A 22,923-nucleotide genomic window follows, 5' to 3' on the forward strand; every position below is an offset into this window, starting at 1 on the left:
CCCAGGCGCCCCAAAATAAAGGAGGTTTTAAGGAAACTTATTTCTTAGTCCTTTTCTCACAATAGGAAAACGTTTCATCAGTCAGTCCAAGAACATTTGGCCGGTTGGCCAGTCCACAAATACTGCATAGGACTTTTATGATACAATAGAAGGAACTCTGTTGAGAAGTACATTCAAAAATTGCTTTTGTGGAATGAAAACAATACATTTAATTAGGAAACAGGAAAACTTTAAAAGTAAAATTGATGGTGCGTTGAATTTAATTCATGTGGTCCTTTATCTAGCATAAATCTAGCAGAATTATGTATCAAGTATTAGGTTAGATTCTCAGTGTATGCAGATGCATATTATAGTTCTTGTCCTGAAGGAATTCAGAGACTATTTGGTTTATTCTGTATCTAGTGACCTACTTTTATGAAAAAATGATTAAGAGAGATTTAGGGGAAATTACCTACAGGATATCCAGTCTACATTTTATTAACAAATAGTAAATTTTGTGATATAAGATACAGCATTTAGTAAAATAATTTCTTTCATCTCTTTAGAGCTCGATTTCTAGATCAGCCTGTCTTATTAGAAAAATGGCTATCTTCACATCTGACTATGTTATATTGGGCAAAGTACCCAAACTCTGACTCAGTTTTTTTCATCTCTAAAATGGGGATGATAATTATAACCAACTTAAAGTTCTTTTGAAGCTTAAATGAGGTATTGCATACAGAGTGCTTAAAATAGTACTTGACACATCATATTTTCTTAATAAATATTAGCTATAAATCATTTACTTACCATTATCACCATTGTCATCATTACTTGATTAAAGTGGACATTCTGTAAGTGTTGCTGACTTACCTTTCTCTGAGTACAAACACCTTCAAATAGATATTACATCTTTATTGACAAACTAGGTAGATTATTTATTTTTACTCTCCTGGGATTTGTGTGCAGTTTAATTCAGTTTTAACTCAGTAAAATGTTGAAAATCTACTATGGTAAAACACAGTGTTAAGCACTATAGGAAAATATTTTTCAATCTGTGGATATATTGAAATTCAAAAGAGAGAATGTTTCCTTATTGGTAGAAGTGTGAGGTAAGTAGTTTGAGGAAGCCAGCAATAGCTTCAGTTTGAGACATTTTGGAGACAAGTGGAAACATAGGTCTATAGCTCAGGGGTAAGGGTTAAAAAAGAAACACTTTTTTTTTTTTTTTTTATGTTTTATTTATTTCTAGGAGAGAGAGAGAGACAGCATGAGCAGGGGAGGGTCAGAGAGAGAGGGAGTCACAGACTGAAACAGGCTCCAGGCTCTGAGCTGGCAGTCAGCACAGAGTCCGACGCGGGGCTCGAACCCACGAACCGCGAGATCATGACCTAAGCGAAAGTTGGACGCTTAACCGACTAAGCCACCCAGGCGCCCCAAAGAAACACTTTTCTGATAGAATAAAAGTGGGAAGAGGAAACCGCTAAAGGAGACAAAACAGCCAGAGAAATGTGTTTATTTTTTGACAAATACATAAAAAGTATATCAAATTTAGGCCGTTACTGAGAAGCCATGATGATCTAGGAATCTTCACGCTGCAGAGATGAGAAAGTTCAAGTAGGAAGAGCTCTGCAAAGTGTTTACCTTGTTCGAGTCATTCTTTTAGTGTTGCCTCATTATTTTCTTTGAAATATCATGAATTCCTAAGGCATCGGATTTTGCTACACCAAAGAAAGTATAAAAAGCTAGTATTAGTCGAATCCTGCATTACATAGGTAGAAGTAGATGATCTGAAATGTTTCTACCTTTGTTCTTGGCTAATGCATAAAAACAGGTTAAAAGCAAAGTGATTTTTTCGAGATGCTTGTGGGTAACTTCCCACAAGTTTCTTGGCTTAACTTTGTATGGTAAATAAAATAGGTGAAAGCTAAATAACACTCCTCACAAGAAAAGACACAAAAATTTTCTTGGAGAACAAATTGAAAAAAAATATGGAATGCTGTTGTGATTTGAATAGTTATTAAAAGCAAACAAATTTGGGGATAGCTCAACTTTTTTGCTGTATGAGGACCAAATATACTTCATAAACTCATGACAACTTTGATCTATCTATCTGAGGATGAATAAGTAGGCTTTAAAATCCTTCCTCTTTAAGTAAAGATTATGTCCTCATCTTTTTCCCCCTTCTTGCTCCCTGTTCACAAGTCATTGAATTTTAACTTAAGCAATTTCTTTCTTTTCAAATATTCATATATCTTTTACTTAGTAACTTTCTTTAGTTCCACCTTTTCATTCACTTATAAGCCATGGAAGCAATGGCAATCGTACGTAGTAAACAAAAGAGAGTAGCTACTGATGTTCCAGGATAAGGAAAGGGAGAAAATGCACATATTGAAGAGAAATTAAAATATACTTGAGAACAGTGCCTTCAGCTTCTAATAATGCTTCAGAATGCCTATAAGTATTTAGAATATGCAGATTTACATCTATATACATGTCACACATTCTTTTAATTATTTTAAAGACACTATTGTTTTCTACTCTTTTTCATTTAAATTATGAGTTAAATAAGCTTCTGTGGGCCTTTGTAATAAGGTGAGCCAATGGAAAAAGAAGTGTTCCAAATTCCAAATAACTGATTTCAGCATGAGTTTTTAGAACATAACCATTTTGTAAACTTTATAATTGTTTCTATTTATCGTGATCCAAAAATGACCCTTTTATTTATCACTTCCCAGGAAAAATCTGTCAAATGTTAGTGGAAGACAAGGCCATGATTATTAATAAACAACCTTAAGATCTCAGTACCTTAAGACATATCAAAGATATACTTCTTGCTTGTATTATATATCTATAATAAGTGAGTAGAATCTATAAGTGAGTAGAAAGTGTTGGTCTGTGTTAGCATCAGTCAGAGACCAAGACTATGGTCACCATAGCACCAAGGAAGGGAGAACAGAGAAAAAGAATTGCAGACTTCTCTTGAAGACCTCCACTGTGAACTGACAAATAGAATTTTTGTTTATACTTCCACTGATAGCAGCAAGTCACATGGCCATGACAGACTTTAAGGCAGTAGGCAAATACTGGAAGGATTAGAACTAGAACATTAGCAAGCAGCAGCCTAACACTCCTGAAAGGTATTTTCCAGTTTTTCTGAATTTTATTTTATTTTATTTATTTTTTCAGATTTTTATTTTATTTTTTTAAATGTTTATCTTTGAGGGAGAGAGAGAGACAGAGCGTGAGTGGGGAAGGGGCAGAGAGAGAGAGAGAGAGAGAGAGAGAGAGAGAGAGAGACATAGAATTCAAGCAGGCTCCAGGCTCTGAGCTGTCAGCACAAAGCCTGATGCGGGACTTGAACCCACAAACTGTGGGATCATGACCTGAGCTGAAGTCAGATGCTTAACAGACTGGGCCACCCAGGAGCCTCAGATTTTTATTTTTAAGTAACCTCTATATACATTTTGAGGCTCGAACTCACAACCCTGAGATCAAGAATTACATGCTGTGCTGATTGAGCCAGTCACACGCTCCTGAATTTTATTTTAGCTGGATTTCTAGGATTACCAGAATCTCTTAAAAAATACATTCTGAGACATTATAGCAGTACGACCATATGTAGTGTATCTAGCTACTGTAGTACCACAGAGCACATTGATTAAAAGCTAGAATTCTGGAGCCACATTTTCTCATCTTCAGTATATAGATAAGAGTACAGTGTTAGGAAATTACATAGAATACAAACTGTAGATATCCAAGGAATGGGTCTTTCTTATAAGTTTGCTCAGCTTATACCATTAAGGGTATTTAATCATTTTACATAAAATTCCATCTTTCTTTTCATAAATATTTTCTAAAATCTACTTTTAATGCCATAAACATAATTTAAGTTTTTATTGAGAAGAATATGTGAATCGCTTCTCAGCCTTTTGGCTAAGATCAAATGTGAGAAGTATAGTGTGGTGGTCGATACCATAAGCTTTGGAGCCAGAGTACCTAGGTTCAATTGGTATATGAGTTTTTTAATCATTGATTCAAGATAATTTATTATACAGGAATATAAAAATTACTGTGCTCACCTATTTCCCATTACTAAATGGCCTCAGAATTCCATGTATTTAAAATTTTTATGCACAGATTTTCTGTTTTACCCTCTTATTTTTAGCTGTCGCATCTCATTTCTTCTGTACCAGAAGCAATTCTATAGCAGCAATTTTCCTCTCTCTAATGATATATTTCTAATCTCCTGTGGTCTTGGAAACTGACAACTGAGCTTATTTGAAATGTATATTTTGTTTAAAAAGAATTCCAAATGAATGCCCAAAGGGTTCTCTTACCAGTAACACACTCCTCTTAGTAGGGTTTATTGCATGGACTTTGTAACATTTCTTGTAACTGTAAAGAAACCTATTTTGCTTGTTCTCTCTGCTGTGTCCAAAGAAATTGCATTTATTGTATAAATGATTTGCTGATAAGTCATTAATAATAGAATAGTCATTTTTATATTTGCTAATATATATGTTACTTGTGTGGAAAATTAAATCATTAATTCCTAACACAATAAAATACATTTCTCAATTGAGCAGTTCAGTGATATATTTAATATCTCTGGTCTTTGGCCACTATGATTATATAGAAGTTGTAGTAAGGAAGCATTACACAGAGCATAGATTTTAAAGGGATAGGATATAATTAGATTAGGATATAATTAGAAAACAGTGACTTTCAAACATCTTTTACCTTAGTCTGTAGTATAATTTACACTACAATCTAATACTCATATGTGTATGTGATATATATATATGCATGTGTATATATCCATAAGTGTATATTTGTATACATTACATTTACTTATTACATATATGTGGATTCTAACATATGTTAAACATTTTTTAAAATGTTCACAAAGCAGTATTTACCATTCTATGTACAGTGAACTGTATTTTCTATTTATTTTCTGTTCTTTATTCTACTTATGACATATTGATTTTATGTTCCATTTGATTTGACATTCATTTGGAAAACATTGAACTATGGGAAAGTGATTAGATTTCTTTCCCATCAAATGTTTAGAAATCTTAATCACTGTCTCTGCTGGATCTTTTATGTGTTGAAATTCTTCTAGGTTATTTTTGGCAAGTAGTGCTTGGAGTGATTCCATGGAATTGAAATTTTTTTAATGGAAAAAAATTTTGTAAATCAAGTATTTGAAGAATATGGGGTACTTTTTCTTCATTGTAATCATGGGGAAAGAATTAAAGATCATAGAGTGGAACATGAGTGGTCAGGTTGGTTTTTTACTAGAAAGAAATTCAAGTTGATAGAGGACTGAATTAAAGAGTTACCTATTTTATATATAGAAATTGTTTATTTTTTAAAAGATGTAAAAGATGTAAAGCCAGGGCTACACATGTGAAGAACTTTTCAGAAGTGATTTTTAAGGGATGCTGTTTCAACTGGAAATGCTATCAGATTTTAAGTAGGTTTTTTTAATTATTATTTGGGGACCCGATAACTGAAAAATCTTTTCATATTTAATGATAGATTATTTTAACTAGAGTACAATGAATCATGAATCTTTCAGGCTGTAATAAAGCTGTGCTATATGAACATTTAATCCCCTTCTCTTGTATCCTGAAACATTTAACTAGTACATTGCGACCCCTGCTGTTGTGAGAATTGCTGAATAACTGGGAAAAAAATGTAATTGAGGAAGATTTTGTGATTTGGGTTATTTTTAAAGGCAGAGAGGTTTTGTTATAGCTTAGCTGTTTTGCCATATGAGGCTGAGTGGAATGTTATTCAGTAGAACCAAAAATTATATTAAAATTTTTCTTTTATATAAAACATTTCATTTAGGAGTTTTTAATTTGGCTTTTCCTTTGATATCAACACATAAAGGGATTAATAAGGAATTTGAGAAATCATTTAAAAAATTTTCTTTCTCCATTTATCCTGAAATTGGTTTGAATAGCTTTGATCTTTTGCTAAGTATAGAAATTCCCTCAAGGGAATAACATAAAATGTGTAGGTCTCATCCTACATGTATGAATTTTTGCTTTTATTCAAACAAAAATGGAATAGTCACAGCCAGCCTAGTGGTTAAAAAATGTTTCAAAATTTTTATTCGGATCCATGAGAAACCTTGTATCTAAATATTCCTTTGTTTTTCTTAAATACTGCCAAATTTTTCCATTCTAACTTCATTTTTGATAATGTTACTTTCCTAAAATTTCATAAAGGATCCTAAACTTACCTCTGCTTTCTAGTTCAGTATCAGTTATAAATCTTTTCAGTTTTATTCATCCCCGTACTTGACACATAATTTCTTAGGTCTTTTAACTTTGTATTCCCATCTGGGAGACCTAAAACAGCCAGTGGTTTCAGCAAATATGATTATATGCAAATTGAATTGGACCTCGAAAGTTTGTCTTTATTTAGCCAATTGTTAGTTTAGTCCGGTTTTTTATGATATAGAGTTAATTTTTTAAGTGCTTACAGATTTTTGGCTCATCTAAGAATCAAATCATTAAAAAAAATATTCCCTGTCATAAGTTCTTAAGCCATTTGACCTTGATGTGTCTCAAGAGTGCTTCCTTATGTCAGAATATCCTGGGTTGGGAGATGGCAAGGAAATTCTTTGTCATAGTGTGTTCTTCAGTTTCCTGGAGAATGCACTGATAGTGTTTCAAAAGTAACTTGAAAACTAAATGTCCTTAGCTCTTCTTCTGAAGCACCAGACTAATGTTTTTGCACCTCTCAGTTGCTTTGGCGTGGATGATTCATAAGCTAATAAGCATTGTTTGATGTGCTGGGGGATGATGTTAAGTAAAGGAGCAAGCATAAATCCACAATTAAAGTGTATTCTTTGGGAGAGCTTACCTAGTTCATCATGAAATAGTTCATGCATAAAGCTTTAAAAATCACATAATGGGGGAGACAGTGTATTACAGAATGCATAATCAATATTTTTTTAAAAACTACAGATTTCATTGGTGAACTCTTTTGAAGAATTTTGAGTTTATTTACAGTATTATTTTTCCTTTGTGAATGATATTTATATCTTAAATTGAGTAATGTTCCAAGTTTTCCTGTCAGCTTTTCAATTTTTAACTTGATTTTCAAAGGGACTTAAACTCAAGGGATAAACGTACACATAAAATGTGTAGGTCTCATCCTACATATACGAATTTTTGCATTGGTTAAAACAAAAATGGAATAGTTACAGACAGCCTAGGGGTTCAGCAGATTAGATAGCTACCTATAAATTATAGGCAATCACCACTTTCCACAATTTCTCTGTTATTTTGTACTTTTCCCTGTTTATTAGGAGACTGTAGGAATTCAGTGGTTAGAGAGCATCAGTTTTCAAACTATGGTCCCAGGACCCCTTTCACTCTTAAAAATTATCAAGGACCCCCAAAGCACTTTTGTTTATGAGGGGTTATATCTATGGATATTTACTGTATTCATAATTGAGGAAAAATTAAATATTCACATTAAGATAAAAAACTTGCTATGCATTAACATAAATATTTTTTGAAAACGAAACAAAAATTAGTGACAAGAGTAGCATAATTTTGTATTTCTCAAATTTCTTTTTTTTTCGTTTTGCAAATTTCTTTAAAGTCAAGCTTAATAGACAACAGCTGGCTCTCCTTGCTCCCTCAACAGTCTGTTGTGGTATCATATTTCGTGTATGTCTTACTTAGCGTCTTATGAGAGAATGTGAATTTTAAAAAGGAAAGTAATATATTAGTGTCGTTATACAATAATATATATTATTGTTATACAGTAATATACTAGTGGTGTAATTTTGGGGATCACCTTTAGGGATCTTCAGACTATACTTTGAAAACCAGTGAATTACAGCATTCCTTTAAAGCTTTTAATTCCTATTAAATGCATACACTCCTGATTGTAATAATACACCAGAAGTCTCAAATTAGCAGCTTAAATCCAGCTAGAAGACATGTTTGGCTTTATCAAAATATAGTCTCTTAATTTTATATTTGGAATTCAAGGCATGATCCAAACTCTCCCATTCTCCTGAGATAAACCTTACTTTCTTGTACACATTTCATTATATTTCTTGCCTTGCCCTTTAGACATTTCGAGTGTTCAGCCATTCACATTTTAGTGAGAATCATTTTTATCACTTTCTTTGGTGCTTTGTGAAGAAGGGTCGGGAATGTATGACCTGATGTAGGAGAATGGAGATAGAAGACCCTGAGCGCAGAAGTACAATAGCATCCAGTAAATACTGGATAATTAACCAATACTAGACTTTTCATGCTGTCCAGAAGTCATATTACATTTTCTTCTTTATCTGATTCTCCCACTCTCCTAAGTGAAAATTTCATTCCTCTACCTTTTCATAAATCCAACACCTCACCTCATCCTCAGTTCATTACCTTGTTTTATTCCTATTTCACTATAGAAGCAATCAGAAAAACTTCCATGAGTCCCTATTGCCACACTTACCCTCCCACTCCTGTACGTTGCTTCCCTCCCATTATTCTGGATGAACTTACTCCTAGTCTTACCATTGACCAACATTCCCTCTCCATCCCATTCCCTGTCACCTACTCAAGGTTCTTGCTCTATCAGTTCTCCTCCCCTGCATTAATTTTTCCATCTCTAGAAGATCATTCCCATTGACATATAGATATGCTATTATTTCTTCCATCTTAATATTCTTCTTTACTCTCACTTAACTCTTTTATCTTTCAACCACCATCCCATTTCTCTTCTTCTCATTATTGCAGAATGCCTCAAGAATTGTGGTCAATCCTGTCAGTTTCTCTCTTCCTTTTTGCATACATTCATATCCTTTCTTGTCTGCTCTGTGTTCTGTGCATCCCACTCCGTCTTTCTCCTCTCTTCTCTCTCCTCTCTCAATTACCCCCTCACTCACTGTTCTACACTTTTTAATCTTTAACAGTTAGGCTTTCACACACACACACACACACACACACACACACACACATTGCACAACTGTGGTCAAGTTCCAGCGATCTCTACGTTGCTAAATCCATTGGTCAGTTCCCAGCACTCCTAGTACTCACTCAATCAGTGAACATTGGTAGTTTCTCTCCTCTTTTTTTTTCATTGATTTTCCAGAACACAGTAGTCTTCTGGCTTTTCTCCTAAGTACCCAGTCCTTCTCAGTCTTCTTTTCTGCTTCTACCTTATCTCCCCAGTCTCTAAACGTTAGAATACCTCCCAGGGCTTAATCCTTAGAGTTTTTCTTTTTTTTCTTTTTTTTTTTTAATTTTCTTTTAACTTTTTTTTTTTTTTTTTTTTTATTTTTAGGAGAGAGAGAGAGAGACAGCGTGCAGGGGAGGGTCAGAGAGAGGGGGAGTCACAGACTGAAACAGGCTCCAGGCTCTGAGCTGGCAGTCAGCACAGAGCCCGATGCGGGGCTCGAACCCACGATCCGCGAGATCATGACCTAAGCGAAAGTTGGACGCTTAACCGACTAAGCCACCCAGGCGCCCCTCCTTAAAGTTTTTCTTGACCTATACTTACTCCCTTGGTGACTTCATCCATTCTATTTAAATACTCTGCCTATATTGATGACTCCCCAATATAAATAGAAAGATCATTTCAGCCCCTTCTCTAATTTCCTTACTCCAGACTACCACTTGGATGCCTTATTAGTGTCTGAGATTTAATATCTTCAAACTTAAGCTTCTCATATGCTCCCTCTCCATTCCCTGTGTCCACTGTTTTCAGTCTTTTCTCTCTCCATAAATGGCAACTTTCTCTTTCTAATTAAGCAACCCAAACTGGAGAAGCTCTCCTTAATTTCTCTTTCTCCCTCCTGCCCTACATCCAGTCGATCTTGGCAGCTTTGTCTTCAAAACATAGCTGCTACTACCCTGCTGCCAGCCCCATCTTCTCTTTCCTAGCATAATACAGTAGCATCCTAACTCATCTTTGTGCTTCTACCCTTGCCCCACATTCTCTCCTTAACACAGCACACAGAGTGATCACATTAAAATTTGAGTTAAATCGTGTCATTTTTCTGCTCAAAAATATTCAATGACTTCCTATCCAGAGAAGAACCAAAGTCCTTATAACTGCCTACAAGCGTTTATATGTTCTCTCCCAGCTCCTTCTCTAACTACATCTTCTAGTGCTCTCATTTTTGTTCTTTCTGCTGAAAGCTCATTGGCCTCCGTGCTATTCCTTGAACCCAGTAATGATACTCCTAACCTCATGACTTTGGCACTTCCTATTCCTTCTGCCTAGCATGTCCTCTCCTAGTTGTTTGCATGGTTCAGTCCCTCATGAAAGGGCTTTGCTCTCAGGTTATCCTATTTAAAATTCCTGATTTAAAGTTCCTGATGTTCTTTCTCTTTTCCTTTTATTTTTCGTCATAGCACTTCATCACCACATGATGTATCTTTCATGTAGTTACCTTATTTATTGTCTTCACCACACACCCACCATCACCACCATTCCAATCGGGGCCCAAAGACTATAAGCTCCATGAAAATGTGGCTTTGTATTAGTCTCATTCACTCCTGTATTTCCACTGCCTACAAAAATGTCTAGCACATTGTAAGTTCTCAGAAAATATCTGGTAGGTGGTTGGATGGGTTAATGTATGAAAGGAATACATGAAAGGAATGACCATTAAAAGAGCTGAGCTTTCATCTCCTTCCTTCCCTTCACCCCTTATTGGTTGCATGACATTAGGCAAGTCAGTAGATCTGAGCCTTTCGTCCTGTTTAGAAAATCCATACCACAGGATTGTTTTGCAACTCCAATGAGAGAATTAACATCTATTTCATAACTAAAAAACCTTATACAAATGTTAGTTATGATAAGGTGGAAGAAACGGAAGGGAAAATTTGAGGGGTAATGGTGGCTAAATGAAAAAAGATGAGGAACACAGAAAAAAGTCTTCTTCGTAGTTTTGACTATTCTATGCCTGGTTATAGGAGGTTTGTTTTAAACTTTGAAGTAGCACTTTAATTTCACTTATCTGATATAGATAGTGTGATTCAAGGCAGGCTCTTCTGATACAGTGATAACTCAAAGTGTGGTCCACCAGCCAATACACATTCATAAACTTTTTTTACTGGTCTGAAATGAGTAAACCCAGAAATTGAGAATCAGCATTTAGACAACTTACAGCAACTTATGCATATAATATTATGTCTGCTGAGTATAATACATTTTTTGAACTTCTATTCTGCATACATTTTCTTTAATTTTACTTTCATTATACTTTATAAAAGTATCGGTCTTTGACACATGGGAAGAAAAATAAAAACTTGACCCTTCACCAATGATAGTTTGAGAAGCACTATTTAAATGGATGAAAAGACAGGTTTGATCTAGATTAGCATACTATTCTTGTAAAGTATTCCAAAGCCCATACATGCACCTCTATGTTTATTCCAGCATTATTTACACTAGTTAAGATATAGAAGCAGCCCAAGTGTCTTTTGATTGATAAATGGATAAAGAAGATATATACACACATACATGCACAACACACACACAGACACAAATGGAGTATTTTTCAGCCATAAAAAAGAGTGAAATCTTTGTTGCCATCTGCAACAACATGGATGGTACTAGAGTATAATAATAATATTAGGCAAAATAATTCAGTCAGAGAAAGACAGATACCATATGATTTCACTCATGTGGAATTTAAGAAACAAGACAAACAAGCAAAAGGAAAAAAGAGAGACATCAAGAAACAGACTCAACCATAGAGATCCAATTAATGGTTATCAGAGGAGAGGGAGGTGGGGTAGTGGGTGAAATAGGTGATGGGGATTAAGGAAGGCACTTGTCCTGATGAGCACAGGGTGATGTTTGGAAGTGTTGAATCACCATATTGTAGACCTAAAACTAATGTAACACTGTACCTTAACTGGAATTAAAATAAGAACTTTTGAAAAACACCAAAAACACACACACACAAAATAAAATAAAAAAACAAAAAACCCAAATGTTGAATCCAGCGTCATAAGTTACCCTGCCTAGAAATACTTCTTTAGTTCATTTATGAGCAGACAGGAGAATGTTTCCTTAAAAAAAACTGAGGAATTAGTGTTACCTAGAGATGTTGGTAGCTTTTCAATATATATATTAATAATAATAGTAATAGCTAAAAATCAGACTCATACTCAATAAATATTCATCATGTGCTTAACTTGTATTAGGCACATTCACATGTAATTTATGAGTCTGTGTGTAAGTTAACTAAAAAATTTAACTAGCCCAAGTTGCCCTTTAATCACCAGAGGCATCAGGTCATTATACATGTATAGCACTGCATACAACTAGTGCGAAACGTTGGTCCGTAGTTTATTGATTTAAATTTCTATCTGTATAAATTTTGATTCTTCTAGATTTGGAAGTTGTGAGCATACTAATTTACATGGCTGGTTTGTGTTGAAACTAATTTTATTGGTTATGGCAGGAAAATTAGGATTCTGAGATTCAGTAGCACATTGTCATGCCTGTTTCACAGTTCCACATGAATCATTTCAAAAAGGATCCAACAGTAATGTTAGACCATATTCTCTTCACTGGAAGATAAATTAGGGTTTCCAAGGTGTTCTAAATGGATATAAATGTTCCTACATTCTGTGAGTAGACCCAGAATGGTTTTGAGAGTGAGAATGGCACCTGATTCATCTTGATCTAGATTACATTAGGTAATCTGGGTTTCAAGGAATTTTCCAAGGCTGTAGAAAGATTTTATCAGCATGTAGCAAGTCAGACCAGGTCAAGAGTTAAGTGATAAATGTTTGATTTCTTCCGGTTGAGACAACTCTGATTTCCCTTATTGTGGGAAATCACCAGAGCAGAGACTGTTGGACTCTAAACTTTGATCACTTAAAAATTAAGGGTTATTTCCTTTGACCATTCTGTCATATGTCCTTAAAAGAAAATTGAAACAGTTAAGTTCTGAACACCTCTGAAATTCCCCCATAATATTATTTTTCATTATAATTAATAGGACTCAACTTTTATTTTATCAGAAGCATCCTAAAATTAAGAAATAAAGCATGTCTTTATTTAGTGGAGAGAGTAATATGTAGTAAATGACATTTTTTGGCCTGCTTATTAAAAACTGTTGGAAAATTATCAGAATGATGTTTTCTAATTAGGTGTTTTCCATTTTTTAAAAACTAGGTTGCCTTTATGATTGTTTAAGAAACTTAAAGTAGACTTTTTAAAATAACTTCATTTGGCCTGTTTATTACAAAACTGTTATGGAATTTCACACATCTGTTTCAGCATGCAGCTCCTCATAGACTACTGCACTGTTTCTCAATTTTAATAGGCCTCATTTATCCTATAAATAAACCTACATTTTCTTACCTGATCAAGTGAGCAAACAATAGGGGTCAGATGTGGCAAACACTTTAACAAAAAGCACATGTTTAGCCGTCAGGGTGAGGTAGAGTCATACCACGATTGCTTGAAGTTATTAATGGCAGTAAAATTTATGCTTCCTCCTGTTTTCCCAATTAAATCAAGAAGCCTTTTTTCTTAGGATTCTTCTATCACCAGCTGGTTCCAATACTGTGTGTGTGAATATTGCCTGGGGTGTCTCCATTTCTACAAGGTAAAAGCTGACCGAAGCACATTAAGTCCGTGCTGTGGACCCATAGGCTAGAAAGCAGTCATTGTTAAGGGCTTTATTTTGGTCCCTATCATTTGTACCACAAGAGTGCACATTTTGTAGGGTGTATTATAAGTTGTTGTAGTATGCTGTGGATATAATAAAAGACCACTATAGACCAGGAAATAAAATAATTAAAACATGTTGAAAATATTTGAAAAATGAACTATATGGTAAAATGTACTGTTATACATAAAGTGAATAAAAATGCATCAAAAGTGTTGGATTTTAGAGTACTTAGTGACTATCTCAGTGTGAATGAGCTATTGAGCTTACTGGCAGATTTACAATTTCAATTTTTTATAGTTTTTAAGTCAAGTAATTGGACACAAAAATCATTTATCCATGAAACCCCATTTCACAAAACTATTGTTACACTTGTTTTCATACTGATCATTATAACCTACACATTCTGTAATTTTCCCTCTTCAGTTCATGATTAAAAGCTCTTAGTTTGTATCTATTCATCTCAAATATTTATACTGTGAACAAATCTATTCTAAAACTGTCCAGTATAGTTGCAATCTTTAAAATGATCTCCTCAATTCAAGTTTAAACTAAGGCTGTCTGATCATACTGAGCATATATATCTTATCTTCTCCTGGGGCCTTTGTGACTTCAAAGGGAGTTTCCTACTTTGAATGAAGACATGGAGTGCAAAAGAGAATGAGAATCTGGTTAATAATGTGGCCCACAACTTGTGTTCTCACTCTGTCTTTACAAAGTGTTGGGCTGGGTCTACTGCAGAAGCGGAAATTTGGCTTTGAGTTCTGATGTTCAGACTCATATTTCTGCTTGACTGAACTGTGAATGGAAAATCCCAAATGTCTTACAAAATTAGTAACTAACTGGTGTTTTTACTAATCACTTCAGAGATGAAAAACTGAAGACATTTAAAATTCAAAACCCATCAGCATGCGTTTGCCCTTTAATTGGCAGAAAATCGATCATGAGAGCAGTCCAGAGAACTGGTTTTTTTTCCTCTTTCAGCTGCTCCAGCTGAACTACAGCTGCAAATTTTTTAAAAAGAAAAAAAAAGTCTTGAAGGTACTTTATAAGTGCAATAATTCCCACAAATCAGTTACTGGAGTTAATGACCAGTTTGTTAAGGCATTAACTGCCCTCAGCTGGGAATGACCAATTTCAAGGGAATGGCTGCACAACTGCTAAGATAATTCAGTAACACTTTCAAATAATGATCCAGCTAATTAACGGTGAATTCCTGTGGAAATCCTATCGAAGTACTTATGACCTCTGCATTTAATAGCCAGTGAGTTCATCATGATTCATGTTTATTACCGTAAATACCAAAGGAATCATAATGACTAGGCCATTTTTTTCCACCCTGGCCTTATTACTTGAACAGATTTGACTAATCCACCTTAGTCATTAAGGACCTAGTTCTCAAAATATTCAGTCTTTTCACTGCTCTACTCAAAATTCACAGGGCCTTTGGTGCTATGCCAGCATACGGGCTATTGGCAGCCTGTTTTTACTTGGGAATAATTGATGTCTGTAAGTCTTAAAGGGGCCCTTTTGAAATGCCTGCCATTTGTAGGATGTAGAGGAATCCTAGCTGGTTAGCTGCAGTTTATGGTTCTTGGTCATGAATTCTTATGGGAAAATCATACCCCCAAGCCCCAAATTCATTTAAGATATACAAGATTTTTTTTGAGGTTTATTTCTCAAAAACCCAGATATCCTTTCTTCCAATCAAAGAAGAAGATGATTAGCTTATTATGAAGGATAAGCTCTAAATTTTACTTGGACCATTTAATCTCTCTTAATGACTGTTTATTGCTATGTGATCTGCAAATTAGCCTTTAAGTAATAATAAATGTTGACTGCCAGAAAGCCATTACTTTTTGTGTGCAGCTGTGTTTGAGGAGATGAATTTAGGTTAGTTCCAGACCATCTTCCTACTCCGGGTCTGCATTTTTGTCCTAAATACTTTGTCCTTTTGTTATAGCTGTCAGGATATCTGCTAGATGCCATAAAGTTATAGGCTATATTTTCATCAAGCAACTAATCATTTATATAATAATGCTTCAGTGAATAAGATCATTACGGTTTATACTGTAGTCTTCATTTATATACTGCAATTCTTTAGTGGAGAAAAGAAATATGTGATTTGTGACAGTAAGATATGAATTAGAATTGTCAAGGTAATGTGGGTAAGAAGATCATGTATAGAATATTTACATCTTTTTTCTTTTTTTATAAATTTTTAAAATTTTTTTATGTATTTCTGAGAGAGAGAGAGACACAGTGTGAGCAGGGGAGGGTCAGAGAGAGAGGGAGATATAGAATCTGAAACAGGCTCCAGGCTCTGAGCTGGTTGTCAGCACAGAGCCCGACGCAGGGCTCAAACCCATGAACCATGAGATCATGACCTGATCTGAAGTCAGACACTTAACCGACTGAGCCACCTAGGCGCCCCTATGTCTTTTTTCTGAATAAAAGAGCAAATGTCAGTTTCTATATTTTTAAATTCCCTAAATAAATATAAAAAAGGAAGAAAATCAAAATTCTTTAATGTTTGTTTATTTTTGAGAAAGAGTCCATGAGTGTGTGAGCTGGGGAGGGGCAGAGAAGGGGGAGACAGAGGATCTGAAGGGGGCTCTGACAGCTGACAGTGCAGAGGCCAGTATGGGGCTCAGACCCATGAACTGTGAGACCATGACCTGAACCAGAGTCAGACACTTAACCAAGTGAGCCACCCAGGCACCCTGAAAATCAAATTTATAGATATTTGTAAATCACCTGACAGGGTTCCAGGGAACATCTTCCCAGACAAAACCAGAAGACATATCAGCAACTTGTGTTATATTGACTTCTGAGTACAATATTGTAGTCCCTTAGATCTGTCATCACCTCCTTTCCCACTTTTCTCAAGGAAAAAGAATACCTCTGGTGTAATGCTCACCATACTTAGTTTCTTTTGTTCAGTTGTGCTCAGCCCAAAAAGCTTAAAGATAAGTAATGTAGCTAATTGTGAGGTTTGTCTGCAGTATTCTTAGACTTCTGAGTCCTTTCATCATCTTGGTAGCCCATCATCTCTGCATTTTCCTCCTCTAGGAGTGAGATTTAGTTCCATCACAGATACATAATCAGGAAAGATGGATGAGAGATTCACTGCGTGTTTGTGGTAGTGGTGGAGGAGGAACATGTACTGAATCTGTATTTTGGTTATTTTTTTTTCTCAAGTGACAACTCATTATTAAGGAACTTGGAATCCTGTAAGAATGAGAGAATAATGAAGGGCTCCTATCAGATAGGGGTCACTGAGTGGAGCCTTGTAGTATGTACAAGGTATGTATGTATGTAGTATGTAACTCTCCTCAGCCCATACTTTAGAAATAGTAAAGTTTTACAGGAAGGTGACTGAGTAGAAGGACAGGTGGCTTAGCCGCAGGCTCAGAGTAAACCTCTGAACCCTGTCTTGCTCATCTTAGAGAAATCTCTGCTGCTTATCTAACCTGCTTTATTTCTGACTATGATTTGATCTTGAAAAGAGAAATACCCACCGTATATGTTAGGGGCACATGATAGTATTGTTCTGTTGGTAAAACAAACAAAAAAACCCCATTCTTATTCATATAATAATTATAGTAAGAAATGATATTTATTGGCTTGGTTTATTACTGTGTCAGACTCATTACTACTAATTGCTTTACCAGAATTCTCTTAACTAATCCTTTCGTAACAATCCTTTGAGTTAGATACAGTTGTTCTTTAAATTTCACTGATGAAGAGAGTGAAGCACAGAGAATTTAAATACACTCACAGGCTGTATCACAAGTGCAAGAGTCACAAATTGAACCCAGCCTGTCCAGAGCCTGAGCTCTTAACCACAGTGTTATGCTACTCGTGCCACTCATCTTTGAAGCTTCTGTACCTTGTTTTTTTTTCCATAAAATCAAACACTGCCTGGTAGTAGTTGTTGTCCAATTTAGTGAAAGTGAGTTTCAGAACTGCTGAGGATCTAGTTCCCCAAACTGCTGAGGGGATAATTCATTTTGTCCCTGTCAAGAACTTCTTTGGCCCTTTAGAACCTACTGTATCTGGGCACAGGTCTTCCAAGAAATAACTGATGGTCGTTCTGCATTTCATCTTCTCTCTTCCCCTCTTCTGCCACACTCCCACTGTCTTTCCAAGACTCTCAGGTCTAATAGACTCCCTTCTAATTTTATCTCCTTCCTGTACTGTGTCACTAAGGAATAATGATAATAACAGAAAGTCCATGAATAGGCTTTGTAGTCACACCTAGATTTGACTCTCAGATTCATGATGGTGTCTTTTTTGGAAGGACTCATAACCTTAATGGATATAATTGCCTCATCTCCAAATCAAAGATAATAGTTACCTCTTCACTTGCTGTAAGGGTGAATGAGAAAACATATGCTTATCATACAATAGGAGCATTATCACTGTTTGCTTGACCGTTTCTATTTTCCCTTTTCTCAATTATGGTTATGAAAAGATTGGCTGTCTACCAGGCTTTCAGGACAGCATTGTTCCCCTGGACCTTCTACCTCAGCCCCTTAGTTTTCAGCTTGCTTTTGGGCATGATAATCATTTTAGGTACAGATTATGGGGGTGGGTGGAAGGAGATGATGGGAACTGGGGACATGTTCAGAGGTTTTTTTAATAGTGTTCATGATAGAGAAGAATTAGGAATGCATGGAGAGCTGCATGAGTATTCACCTTGGGCCACGAGTATGGAGGGAGGAGAAGAGACAGCACACAAGAGCAGACTCAGGACTGGCTGAAGAATGAATCATTCTATTTTTTTTAAAATATTTTTATTTATTTCTAGGAGAGAGAGAGACAGCGTGAGCAGGGGAGGGTCAGAGAGAGAGGGAGACACAGACTCTGAAATAGGCTCCAGGCTCTGAGCTGGCAGTCAGCACAGAGTCCGACGCAGGGCTCAAACCCATGAACCGCGAGATCATGACCTAAGCGAAAGTCGGACGCTTAACCGACTAAGCCACCCAGGCACCCCTGAATCATTCTATTTCTTGAGACTAGATATTTAGTTTTACTGTGAAAGAAAAAAGTAAGTTATTGTTATATCTGAGATCTGTTTCTTACATATGTTATTCTGCTTTTTAGAAATTATTATAATTTTAGGATATTACTTCAGGCTTCCTATCCTGTCACATATTCTTTACCCTTGATTTATCCTTTGGAAGCTATATATACACACACATATATATACATACATATATACACACACACACACACATATATATTACCCTTATATAAATTATATTATCATTAGCTCTAAAGGAGCTTCCTTGTTAACTATTTTATAGAGTACAGATCCCTTAAAAGTGAATCTTTTCTCTCATCTTATATGAATGATGCACCACCTTAGATCATTGTTTTTTAGAATCCTTTTCATTGATACCAGGAATAAACTCTCCTCAAGCCTCCTGTTTCATACCTAGTTCCACATTGAATTTTAATTTGTTCGGTGATTTACTTTGATGCTGAAGAATCTTTTCATTGTAATTAATTCTCTTTGTTTTTTTTACCATTTACCAAGTTGTGTGCATTGGAATCCTACTTTTCAGTGAACCTACTACATAGAGAAAATATCTTCAAATAATATTTTGTTAAAAAAATATTTTGTAAAAGTTAAGCAGGATTAGCATATACCCACAGCTGACCAGCATATAGAAAAAAACCTGAAATATCAGGGAAAGGGAGATTTGCCTTCAGAATATGAAAGTTTATTGGGGCGCCTGGATGGCTCATTCAGGTTAAGCATCTGACTTTGGCTCCCATCATGATCTTGTGATTCCTGACTTCAAGCCCCACGTCGGGCTCTGTGCTGACAGCTGAGAGCCTGGAGCTGTTTCAGATTCTGTGTCTCCCTCTCTCTCTGCCCCTCCCCTGCTCACACTCTGTCTCTGCCTCTGTCTGCTCTCAAAAATAAACATTAAAAAATTAAAATAAAAAAAGAATGTGAAAGGTTGCTGAAGGACCCTACTTAAAAAAGCTAAATACTGTGAAGTATAATCTGACTGAACCATAAGGATATCCTCCTCCTTGAAGAATAAAGTTGGATTTTTTCACTTTAAAAAAAATTTAATGTTTATATTTGAGAGAGAGAGAGCATGAGCAGGGAGGGGCAAAGAGGGAGGGAGAGAGAATCCAAAGCAGGCTCCAGGTTCTGAGCTGTCAGCATAGAGCCTGACATGGGGCTCAAACTCACAAACCGTGCGATCATGACCTGAGCCGAAGTCCGATGCTTAACCAACTGAGCCATCCAAGTGCCTCAGATTTCTTCACTTTTAACCTACATATTAGAAAACCCGTACAGCAGTGCCTGGTGGCTCAGCTGGTTAAGCATCTGATTTCATTTCGACTCAGGTCATGATATCATAGATGGGGAGATTGAGCCCCACCTCAGGTTCTGTGCTGACAGTGTGGAGCCTGCTTGGGATTCTCTCTTTTCCTCTCTCTCTGCCCCTTTCCTGCTCTCATGCATGTGGGTGCACACATTCTCTCAAAATAAATAAGTAAACATTAAAAAAAAAAAGAAAACCTGTACAAAGATTTGTTTTCCTATGACAAATGTGTTTTTACTAGAATAAGTGTAAATGCATGCCTTCAACAGTTTGAAAATATGCTTTAGTAATATCTATGAATCTTTTCTATTTAGATTGCTTTGATCCCAAGAACAAAACATTGGAGTTGATGGTATTCCCAATTTGTCTATACTTTTCATCATTTTGGAGTAATTTCACAATTTTTGCATTACATCTTCCAAATAGAAGTCTTACCCCCAAATACTTAACGTGCATATATTTTACGGCTAACTTGTGTTTCTGATTTACTAGTCTACATCTTCAGATTAAGTATACTTTCTCCTATTTTATTGTATCTTACCTTTTCATCTAAGCCTAGGGTCATTATCCTTAGAGCTTATCTTTCTAATTCAGTGTCTGTCTTCTCTAGATTGTGTAGTGAAGTTTTTCAAATACTAGACAGGACCAGAAATTTACCTAAAATGATTTCACGTGAGCTCTTAATTCTGCGAAGTTTCTATAGATTGTAGTGCTATAGAGAAACAGATGTAAAACATGAGGTAAAATAAGTGTTATTTCATACATAAAATGTAGTTTCTGCATGTGTTGTATTCCAAGTGATTGACTTAGTGAATTCAAGATTTTTAGTTAAAATGAAAATGTATACTAGTATGTATTCATCAGATAAAGAATGGATTCTATTGTTTTTGTTTTATCCCAGGGAGTCATTTTTACACTGATATTGAAGGCCAAACTATCTTAAAAGATGGAAAAATCCAGCTTTTAAAAAATTCTGTTTCAAAAATGTGTTTTATCTTGCCATATATCTGTCAGTCAGTACAGATCAGTCTTTTATACCCAATATTAGAAGGCCATTTCATCTTATCAAATACAAAAGTATTTGAGAGCTATTGTAACATAATCTGGTGAAGATTTTAGAATCAGAGTTTAAATCCCTGCTTACTTATAAGGCTGTGTAGCAAATATGTATTTTTCTCTAAGCATTGAGCTCCTTATCTGAAGCATAGGGTTGATAATATTCACTTATATTGTATGTATATATTATACATATGTTATATGTATATATTATATATATAATGTTTATTTTGTATTTTGAGATAGAGCACAAGCAAAGGAGGGGCAGAGGGAGAGTGAGAAAGAAAATCCCAACTAGGCTCTGCACTGTCAGCACAGAGCCCAACACACGGCTCGAACTCATGAATCGTGAGATCATGACCTGAGCTAAAATCAGAAGTTAGATGCTTAAGTGACGGAGTCATGCAGGTGTCCCACGACGTGCTATATTTTTCTCTAACATATAGGCTTGAGGAAAACAAAGAACTAGAGATAGAGAGTCACTATATTTTTTTTACTTACATGTAAAAGTTCTCCTATAACTTTTAAAATATTTGTCTCAAGTCTGAAGCTCTTGTAGAATTTAGTGATTTCTGTGTTTGAATAAATGTGTTTATTTCTTCTGTTTATCCTCTGATTTTTTTTTTTTTTTTTTAAAGGATACCTACTGGTCTCACTTTTTTTTTTTTTTTTTTAAATGTTTTATTTATTTCCAGGAGAGAGAGAGAGAGAGACAGAGTGAGCAGGGGAGGGTCAGAGAGAGGGAGTCACAGACTGAAACAGGCTCCAGGCTCTGAGCTGGCAGTCAGCAGGGGCTCGAACCCACGAACCGCGAGATCATGACCTAAGTGAAAGTCGGACGCCCAACCGACTAAGCCACCCAGGCGCCCCCTCTGATTTTTTTTTTAATGTAACACTGCATCTTGCTTTCCACCTTTATGGAGATCTAATTGACATATAACATTATGTAAATTTAGGGTATGTGATTTAATGATTTGATATATGTATATATTGAAAAATAATTCCCACAATAAGGTTAGTTAACACATCTATCACCTCACATAATTACTGTGTGTGTGTGTGTGTGTGTGTGGTTAGAACTTTTAAGATTTACTCTCAGTAACTTTCAAATATATACAATACAAGATTGTTAACTATAATCACTATTCTGTATAAATGTTAAAATCAGTCAGCAGGTATTTATTAAGAAACTACCATGTATTCTATTAGGCCTGGTGAGAATACCAAAGTTCATGTCCTCTAAATATTTCTAACCATCTGAAAAGATATGCCTAATATATCAAAAAATTTAATAAGAATCAAAAACAGAATTTTAAAAAACCTTAGTATTTTAGTAATTTTGCGGTATGGTAGACACAAGGGTAAAGGTGCTAAATTTATCCTCCATGTTAAAACATTTAAAATCTTCATATATTATTTATCAATTAAATTCACTTACCTGCTCAATTTTTTCAAATTCCAAATATCTTAAAATATTTCTCAGCCCAGAATTTTCAAAATGGATATTGTTTTCTGATAAAACTTTTTAAACAACTCTTGTAATTCTATTTCTATCACTGACTTAGAGATCATAAATAGGACCTTAAAATATGACCTACCTGAAAGCAAGAAGGATTACATGATATATAGAGTCCCATTTTATTTTTCAGTCTATGATATATCATTTGTTTATTTTTTTTCAGTTTTTAGGTGTATCAGGTTAGGATAACCTTACCTCAGAAGTTCTCAGGCAGTTCTTAGTCTATTTATAGCCCTTAGCATTGTACAGTCATGTATTTTCTTTTTTAGTGTTATAAATACTACCATACTTCTTTTATCATTTATTTTTCCAGTTTCTGAGTCATAAGAAATTAAATATACTTT

The 22,923-nt window shown here is 35.3% G+C and overlaps 1 protein-coding gene across 4 annotated transcripts in view; it reads left to right on the forward strand.

Annotated features, from left to right (window-relative positions):
• Positions 1 to 22,923, forward strand: part of KIFAP3 (kinesin associated protein 3) — a 162,962-nt gene that overhangs the window by 72,909 nt on the left and 67,130 nt on the right. The gene's annotated exons all lie outside the window — the stretch shown is intronic.

The sequence above is a fragment of the Hyaena hyaena genome, unplaced genomic scaffold (assembly GCF_003009895.1).
Source record: "Hyaena hyaena isolate Hyena2069 unplaced genomic scaffold, ASM300989v1 scaffold_103, whole genome shotgun sequence".
Lineage (NCBI taxonomy): Eukaryota > Metazoa > Chordata > Mammalia > Carnivora > Hyaenidae > Hyaena > Hyaena hyaena.